Below are 10,000 nucleotides of genomic sequence, written 5' to 3' on the forward strand. Positions count from 1 at the left end.
GACACTTAGAATATTTTCGGGTTGGTATAAATCAGTAACCACCGACACTTAGAATATTTTCGAGTTGGTATAAATCAGTAACCACTGACACTTAGAATTTTTTCGAGTTGGTATAAATCAGTAACCACTGACACTTAGAATATTTTCGGGTTGGTATAAATCAGTAACCACCGACACTTAGAATATTTTCGAGTTGGTATAAATCAGTAACCACTGACACTTAGAATTTTTTCGAGTTGGTATAAATCAGTAACCACTGACACTTAGAATATTTTCGACTTGGTATAAATCAGTAACCACTGACACTTAGAATATTTTCGGGTTGGTATAAATCAGTAACCACCGACACTTAGAATATTTTCGAGTTGGTATAAATCAGTAACCACTGACACTTAGAATTTTTTCGAGTTGGTATAAATCAGTAACCACTGACACTTAGAATTTTTTCGGGTTGGTATAAATCAGTAACCACCGACACTTAGAATATTTTCGGGTTGGTATAAATCAGTAACCACCGACACTTAGAATTTTTTCGTCTCAGTAGAAATCAGTAACCAAGCGCATTTTTGAATTGGTTACTGATTTCTCCGTTCGAGTTGCGGCTGCGGTTGGCTTCAAATAGTGGTGGGGGCTTAATTATCGCCGAGGGGAGCATGTCCCGGTGGTGTGGCCGAGGATGGAGTGCCTTTTGAAGGGGGTGTTTCTGAATTTGGACCCTTTTTGAGTTGCATGGCCGGATGGGTGTGGTTTTGAAGGGTGTGTCTGTCTGGAGTGGCACCGGCGTTGGTGTGAGGCTGAGGGTGGGCGTTCGGTTCCTGGTTAGGGATAGGGAAAGGGTGAGACTTAGCTTTAGTGCTCGTGCCCCCGATTTTGGTAATGTTTGACGTCAATTTTCCAAGGAGGCGAATGCAAGGCTTCAGAGGGACTTTGAGTGTTCGGGGGCGGGGTAGCTCAGCCGGATTTGCCCCGGCGGTTCTGCGGACGGTGTTGACTTCGAGGGCGGACCGGCCCCCGTGTTCAGTCCGAATATCGTGCATTGTTAACGGCGGGAAGTGTTCCAAAAGGGAATGGGATTGAATGTGACTGCTGAAGCCGACTTTGAGACCTGTAACGCGGGTAGCTCAGCCGGATTTGACCCGGCGGTTCTGGCGACGGTCTCGCCTTCGAGGGGGGAGCGCCCCGCGTGTTCAGGCCGAATTTTGTGCATTTCCATCGGCGGGAAGAGGTCCAAACGGGAATGGGATTGAATGTGACTGCTGAAGCCGACATTGAGACCTCTAACGCGGGTAGCTCGGCAGGATTTGACCCGGCGGTTCTGCCGAAGGTCTCACCTTCGAGGGGGGAGCGTCCCGCGTGTTCAGGCCGAATATCGTGCATTGTTAACGGCGGGAAGTGTTCCAAAAGGGAATGGGATTGAATGTGACTGCTGAAGCCGACATTGAGACCTCTAACGCGGGTAGCTCGGCCGGATTTGACCCGGCGGTTCTGGCGACGGTCTCGCCTTCGAGGGGGGAGCGTCCCGCGTGTTCAGGCCGAATTTTGTGCATTTCCATCGGCGGGAAGAGGTCCAAACGGGAATGGGATTGAATGTGACTGCTGAAGCCGACATTGAGACCTCTAACGCGGGTAGCTCGGCAGGATTTGACCCGGCGGTTCTGCCGAAGGTCTCACCTTCGAGGGGGGAGCGCCCACCGTGTACAGGCCGATTTTCATGCATTTCCAACCGTGGGAAGGGGGCCGAAAGGGGATGGGGGTGAATGTGACTGCTCAACCCGACTTTGAGGCATCTAACCCGGGTAGCTCAGCCGGGTTTGACCCGGCGGTTCTGCCGACGGCCTCGCCTTCGAGGGGGGAGCGTCCCCCGTGTACAGGCCGATTTTCATGCATTTCGAACCGTGGGAAGTGGCCCAAAAGGGGATGGGAGTGAATGTGACTGCTCAACCCGACTTTGGCGCTTCCGAGCCGGGTAGCTCAGCCGGGTTTGACCCGGCGGTTCTGCCGACGGTCTCGTCTTCGAGGCGGGTGCCTCCCCCGTGTACAGGCCGATTTTCATGCATTTCGTACCGTGGGAAGTGGTCCAAAAGGGAATGGGGGTGGACGTGACTGCTCATACCGACATCGAGACTTGTAAGCCGTGTAGCTCGGCCGGGTTTGATCCGGCGGGTCTGCCGACGGTCTCGTCTTCGAGAGGGGGGCCTCCCCCGTGTACAGGCCGATTTTCGTGCATTTCCAACGGTGGGAAGAGGTTCATAAGGGGATGGGGGTGAATGTGACTGCTCAACCCGACTCTGAGGCTTCTAACCCGGGTAGCTCGGCCGGGTTTGACCCGGCGGTTCTGCCGTCGGTCTCGCCTTCGAGAGGGGCGCCTCCCCCGTGTACAGGCCGATTTTCGTGCATTTCCAACGGTGGGAAGAGGTTCAAAAGGGGATGGGGGTGAATGTGACTGCTCAACCCGACTCTGAGGCTTCTAACCCGGGTAGCCCGGCCGGGTTTGACCCGGCGGTTCTGCCGTCGGTCTCGCCTTCGAGGGCGGAGCCTCCCCCGTGTACAGGCCGATTTTCGTGCATTTCAAACCGTGGGAAGCGGTCCAAAAGGGGATGGGAGTGAATGTGACTGCTCATACCGACCTTGGCGCTTCCGACCCGGGTAGCTCAGCCGGGTTTGACCCGGCGGTTCTGCCGACGGTCTCGCCTTCGAGGGGGGAGCGTCCCCCGTGTTCAGGCCGAATTTTGTGCATTTCGAACCGTGGGAAGTTGCCCAAAAGTCGATGGGAGTGAATGTGACTGCTCAACCCGACTTTGGCGCTTCCGAGCCGGGTAGCTCAGCCGGGTTTGACCCGGCGGTTCTGCCGACGGTCTCGTCTTCGAGGCGGGTGCCTCCCCCGTGTACAGGCCGATTTTCATGCATTTCGTACCGTGGGAAGTGGTCCAAAAGGGAATAGGGGTGGACGTGACTGCTCATACCGACATTGAGACTTGTAAGCCGTGTAGCTCGGCCGGGTTTGATCCGGCGGGTCTGCCGACGGTCTCGTCTTCGAGGCGGGTGCCTCCCCCGTGTACAGGCCGATTTTCGTGCATTTCGAACCGTGGGAAGTGGTCCAAAAGGGGATGGGGGTGGACGTGACTGCTCAACCCGACTTTGAGGCTTCTAACCCGGGTAGCTCGGCCGGGTTTGACCCGTCGATTCTGCCGATGGTCTCGTTTTGGAGGGGGGAGCCTCCCCCGTGTTCAGTCCGATTTTCGTGCATTTCGAACCGTGGGAAGTGGCCCAAAAGGGGATGGGAGTGAATGTGACTGCTCATACCGACTTTGGCGCTTCCGAGCCTGGTAGCTCAGCCGGGTTTGATCCGGCGGTTCTGCCGACGGTCTCGTCTTCGAGGCGGCTCCCTCCCCCGTGTACAGGCCGATTTTCATGCATTTGCAACGGTGGGAAGTTGCCCAAAAGGGGATGGGAGTGAATGTGACTGCTCAACCCGACTTTGGCGCTTCCGAGCCTGGTAGCTCAGCCGGGTTTGAACCGGCGGTTCTGCCGACGGTCTCGTCTTCGAGGCGGCTCCCTCCCCCGTGTACAGGCCGATTTTCGTGCATTTCGAACCGTGGGAAGTGGTCCAAAAGGGAATGGGGGTGGACGTGACTGCTCAACCCGACTCTGAGGCTTCTAACCCGGGTAGCTCGGCCGGGTTTGATCCGGCGGTTCTGCCGACGGTCTCGTCTTCGAGGCCGGTGCCTCCCCCGTGTACAGGCCGATTTTCGTGCATTTCCAACGGTGGGAAGTGGTCCAAAAGGGAATGGGGGTGGACGTGTCTGCTCATACCGACTTTGAGACTTGTAAGCCGGGTAGCTCAGCCGGGTTTGTTCCGGCGGTTCTGCCGACGGTCTCGTCATCGAGGGGGGAGCCTCCCCCGTGTCCAGGCCGATTTTCATGCATTTCCAACCGTGGGAAGTGGTCCAAAAGGGAATGGGGGTGAATGTGACTGCTCATACCGACTTTGAGACTTTTAAGCCGGGTAGCTCAGCCGGGTTTGACCCGGCGGTTCTGCCGACGGTCTCGCCTTCGAGGGGGGAGCGTCCCCCGTGTTCAGGCCGAATTTTGTGCATTTCGAACCGTGGGAAGTTGCCCAAAAGTCGATGGGAGTGAATGTGACTGCTCAACCCGACTTTGAGACTTGTAAGCCGGGTAGCTCAGCCGGGTTTGACCCGGCGGTTCTGCCGACGGTCTCGTCTTCGAGGCGGGTGCCTCCCCCGTGTACAGGCCGATTTTCATGCATTTCGTACCGTGGGAAGCGGTCCAAAAGGGGATGGGAGTGAACGTGACTGCTCATACCGACTTTGGCGCTTCCGAGCCGGGTAGCTCAGCCGGGTTTGACCCGGCGGGTCTGCCGACGGTCTCGCCTTCGAGGGGGGAGCGTCCCCCGTGTTCAGGCCGAATCTTGTGCATTTCGAACCGTGGGAAGTTGCCCAAAAGTCGATGGGAGTGAATGTGACTGCTCAACCCGACTTTGAGACTTGTAAGCCGGGTAGCTCAGCCGGGTTTGACCCGGCGGTTCTGCCGACGGTCTCGTCTTCGAGGCCGGTGCCTCCCCCGTGTACAGGCCGATTTTCGTGCATTTCCAACGGTGGGAAGTGGTCCAAAAGGGAATGGGGGTGGACGTGTCTGCTCATACCGACTTTGAGACTTGTAAGCCGGGTAGCTCAGCCGGGTTTGTTCCGGCGGTTCTGCCGACGGTCTCGTCATCGAGGGGGGAGCCTCCCCCGTGTCCAGGCCGATTTTCATGCATTTCCAACCGTGGGAAGTGGTCCAAAAGGGAATGGGGGTGAATGTGACTGCTCATACCGACTTTGAGACTTTTAAGCCGGGTAGCTCGGCCGGGTTTGACCCGGCGGTTCTGCCGACGGTCTCGTCTTCGAGGCGGGTGCCTCCCCCGTGTACAGGCCGATTTTCGTGCATTTCGAACCGTGGGAAGTGGTCTAAAAGTCGATGGGAGTGAACGTGACTGCTCAACCCGACTTTGAGACTTGTAAGCCGGGTAGCTCAGCCAGGTTTGACCCGGCGGTTCTGCCGACGGTCTCGCCTTCGAGGGCGGACCCTCCCCCGTGTACAGGCCGGTTTTCGTGCATTTCGAACCGTGGGAAGTGATCCAAAAGGGAATGGGGGTGAACGTGACTGCCCAACCCGGCTTTGAGACTTGTAAGCCGGGTAGCTCAGCCGGGTTGGACCCGGCGGTTCTGCCGACGGTCTCGACTTCGAGGCGGGTGCCTCCCCCGTGTACAGGCCGATTTTCATGCATTTGCAACGGTGGGAAGTTGCCCAAAAGTCGATGGGAGTGAATGTGACTGCTCAACCCGACTTCGAGACTTGTAAGCCGGGTAGCTCAGCCGGGTTTGACCCGGCGGTTCTGCCGACGGTCTCGCCTTCGAGGGGGGAGCCTCCCCCGTGTACAGGCCGATTTTCGTGCATTTCCAACGGTGGGAACAGGTTCAAAAGGGGATGGGAGTGATTGTGACTGCTCAACCCGACTCTAGGGCTTCTAACCCGGGTAGCCCGGCCGGGTTTGACCCGGCGGTTCTGCCGACGGTCTCGTCTTCGAGGCGGGTGCCTCCCCCGTATACAGGCCGATTTTCATGCATTTCGAACCGTGGGAAGTGGTCCAAAAGGGAATGGGGGTGGACGTGTCTGCTCATACCGACTTTGAGACTTGTAAGCCGGGTAGCTCAGCCGGGTTTGATCCGGCGGTTCTGCCGACGGTCTCGCCTTCGAGGGGGGAGCCTCCCCCGTGTTCAGTCCGATTTCCATGCATTTCCAACCGTGGGAAGTTGCCCAAAAGGGGATGGGAGTGAATGTGACTGCTCAACCCGACTTTGGCGCTTCCGAGCCGGGTAGCTCAGCCGGGTTTGACCCGGCGGTTCTGCCGACGGTCTCGTCTTCGAGGCGGGTGCCTCCCCCGTATACAGGCCGATTTTCATGCATTTCGAACCGTGGGAAGTGGTCCAAAAGGGAATGGGGGTGGACGTGTCTGCTCATACCGACTTTGAGACTTGTAAGCCGGGTAGCTCAGCCGGGTTTGATACGGCGGTTCTGCCGACGGTCTCGCCTTCGAGGGGGGAGCCTCCCCCGTGTTCAGTCCGATTTCCATGCATTTCCAACCGTGGGAAGTTGCCCAAAAGGGGATGGGAGTGAATGTGACTGCTCAACCCGACTTTGGCGCTTCCGAGCCGGGTAGCTCAGCCGGGTTTGACCCGGCGGTTCTGCCGACGGTCTCGTCTTCGAGGCGGGTGCCTCCCCCGTGTACAGGCCGATTTTCATGCATTTGGAACCGTGGGAAGTGGTCCAAAAGGGAATGGGGGTGGACGTGACTGCTCATACCGACTTTGAGACTTGTAAGCCGGGTAGCTCAGCCGGGTTTGACCCGGCGGTTCTGCCGACGGTCTCGCCTTCGAGGGGGGAGCCTCCCCCGTGTTCAGTCCGATTTTCGTGCATTTCCCACGGTGGGAAATGGTATCTTTCATTACGGGGACAAGGGTCTGAAGCGGTGAAGTCAGTAACCGGCATAGTTAAGGAAAGGGTTCGAATTTTCTCAACAGTACGAAAAAAGTGAGCAGGGAAGCTAGAGAAGGTGTCAGTGAGTCCCAAACGAGTGAACCGCAAAACTTAGGGAAATGCCCGAAAGCGTTTTAAAGGGTGAAATCGGGAACGAGGAAATGATCGGAAAGTGCCTGAAAGTGCTAAATGAGTAAACAGAAAAACGATGAAAAATGTTTGAAAAGAAGAAGTGAGTAACCAGGAAAACTTAGAAAAATGTTCAAAACGAAGAAATCAGTAACCAGGAAAACTTAGAAAAATGATCAAAAAGAAGAAATGAGTAACCAGGAAAACTTAGAAAAATGTTTAAAAAGAAGAAGTCAGTAACCAGGAAAACTTAGGAAAATGTTTAAAAAGAAGAAATCAGTAACCAGAAAAACTGCGAAAAATGTTTAAAAAGAAGAAATGAGTAACCAGAAAAACTTAGAAAAATGTTTAAAAAGAAGAAATCAGTAACCAGGAAAACTTAGAAAAATGTTTAAAAAGAAGAAATCAGTAACCAGGAAAACTTAGAAAAATGTTTAAAAAGAAGAAATCAGTAACCAGGAAAACTTAGAAAAATGTTATAAAAGAAGAAGTGAGTAACCAGAAAAACTTAGAAAAATGTTTAAAAAGAAGAAATCAGTAACCAGAAAAACTGCGAAAAATGTTTAAAAAGAAGAAATCAGTAACCAGACAAACTGCGAAAAATGTTTAAAAAGAAGAAATCAGTAACCAGGAAAACTTAGAAAAATGTTTAAAAAGAAGAAGTGAGTAACCAGAAAAACTTAGAAAAATGTTTAAAAAGAAGAAATCAGTAACCAGAAAAACTGCGAAAAATGTTTAAAAAGAAGAAATCAGTAACCAGGAAAACTTAGAAAAATGTTTAAAAAGAAGAAATCAGTAACCAGAAAAACTGCGAAAAATGTTTAAAAAGAAGAAATCAGTAACCAGAAAAACTTAGAAAAATGTTTAAAAAGAAGAAGTGAGTAACCAGAAAAACTTAGAAAAATGTTTAAAAAGAAGAAATCAGTAACCAGAAAAACGGCGAAAAATGTTTAAAAAGAAGAAATCAGTAACCAGACAAACTGCGAAAAATGTTTAAAAAGAAGAAATCAGTAACCAGAAAAACTTAGAAAAATGTTTAAAAAGAAGAAATCAGTAACCAGAAAAACTTAGAAAAATGTTTCAAAAGAAGAAGTGAGTAACCAGAAAAACTTAGAAAAATGTTTAAAAAGAAGAAGTGAGTAACCAGAAAAACTTAGAAAAATGTTTAAAAAGAAGAAATCAGTAACCAGAAAAACTTAGAAAAATGTTTAAAAAGAAGAAATCAGTAACCAGAAAAACTGCGAAAAATGTTTAAAAAGAAGAAATCAGTAACCAGGAAAACTTAGAAAAATGTTTAAAAAGAAGAAATGAGTAACCAGGAAAACTTAGAAAAATGTTTAAAAAGAAGAAATGAGTAACCAGGAAAACTTAGAAAAATGTTTAAAAAGAAGAAATCAGTAACCAGAAAAACTTAGAAAAATGTTTAAAAAGAAGAAATCAGTAACCAGAAAAACGGCGAAAAATGTTTAAAAAGAAGAAATGAGTAACCAGAAAAACTTAGAAAAATGTTTAAAAAGAAGAAATCAGTAACCAGAAAAACGGCGAAAAATGTTTAAAAAGAAGAAATCAGTAACCAGAAAAACTTAGAAAAATGTTTAAAAAGAAGAAGTGAGTAACCAGAAAAACTTAGAAAAATGTTTAAAAAGAAGAAATGAGTAACCAGAAAAACTTAGAAAAATGTTTAAAAAGAAGAAATCAGTAACCAGAAAAACTTAGAAAAATGTTTAAAAAGAAGAAATGAGTAACCAGAAAAACTTAGAAAAATGTTTAAAAAGAAGAAATCAGTAACCAGAAAAACGGCGAAAAATGTTTAAAAAGAAGAAATCAGTAACCAGAAAAACGGCGAAAAATGTTTAAAAAGAAGAAATCAGTAACCAGACAAACTGCGAAAAATGTTTAAAAAGAAGAAATCAGTAACCAGAAAAACTTAGAAAAATGTTTAAAAAGAAGAAATCAGTAACCAGGAAAACTTGGAAAAAAACACTTAGAAAAATTTTCAGCAAAGTGTGAAAAATATTCTAAGTGTCAGCGGAGGAAAATGCTGCAGCATCGGGAAAGATTCGCAAACTTACACCGAACATGTGCTCCGAAGTGCCGGAGGAATTGGGTGAATTGAGCCCGGCAAATGGCCAGCTGTCGTTTTGTGCCTGCAGCCCGAAAACTTTAACTTTGTCTGTCGCGGAAGTCCGGACCGAGAAAAATCCAAACGGTTTTGACCGGACCGAGTTCCAGACCGATGCAGTCAAATTTGGAATTCAGACCCATTCAGTGCCACTTGTAGTTTTTCCGCAGTGAGGTTGGCGGGGTACCCGGAGATATATGGGAACACGATTTTTAGAACAAAATGGCGGCGCGGGACCGTTCTGAAAGGCATCCGAAAAACGGTTCCACGGGCATAGCACTTTAATGACAGGTATGAGTGCATGCCGGAGAGCTCTTGGAAGTCGAATTTTTGACACTTTGTCAATTTTTTGACAGATTTGACAAACTCTTTCTGTCTGTTCTAAGAGTCAGTCAGAGACTTGTGCGGCGGTCTTTTGACACTATTGGAGGGCGGGCAAACCCCACGTTGACTCCGGCCGTCCCTCCACAGGCGCTCGTGTCCAAAATGAAGGCGAGAGACGCGAGTGGCCTGGTTCCCTTGGGTGTTGCCAAGAAGGCTGCGGGCTGACCGTTGCCTGAGCACTCCCTAAAGCCTCTTGTGATGAGAGCAGACCTCGCCTGCCGCACGACCGGCTCTGGGAGTCGTTGGGCCGCTATTTGTGAATAGTCTGGTCCTCCTCTGCCACCCGGACAAGCGCGATGGCTCTGCCGCCCTGCGGTGCTCGTCACCCAGGTTTGGGGAACACGATACTCGTAACAAAAATAAAAGGCGGCTCGGGACCTGCAGGCGAAAGGGGTCCCGTGGTGCTAAGCACGTCGACTTCGGGTCTCGGTGCAAGCCGGAGAGCTCACGGAAGTCTAAAGTTTTCGGCACGTGGTCGAATCTTTTCAAAGGCTTACCCGGCTCTTTCCGTCCATTCTGAGAGTAAGTCAGAGGCCGGTGCGGAGGTCTCTTGACAATCGGAGGGGGTGGTGGCCCTCCGCAGGCGCTCGTGTCGAAAATGAAGGCGAGAGACGCGAGTGGCCTGGTTCCCCTGGGTGTTGCCAGGAAGGCTGCGGGCTGACCCTTGCCTGAGCACTCCCTAAAGCCTCTTGTGATGACAGCAGACCTCGCGCGCCGCACGACCGGCTCTGGGAGTCGTTGGGCCGCTATCTGTGAATAGTCTGGTCCTCCTCTGCCACCCGGCCAAGTGCGATGGCTCTGCCGCCCTGCGGTGCTCGTCACGCAGGT

This window comes from Chiloscyllium punctatum, unplaced genomic scaffold (genome assembly GCF_047496795.1).
Source record: "Chiloscyllium punctatum isolate Juve2018m unplaced genomic scaffold, sChiPun1.3 scaffold_468, whole genome shotgun sequence".
Taxonomy (NCBI): Eukaryota; Metazoa; Chordata; class Chondrichthyes; order Orectolobiformes; family Hemiscylliidae; genus Chiloscyllium; species Chiloscyllium punctatum.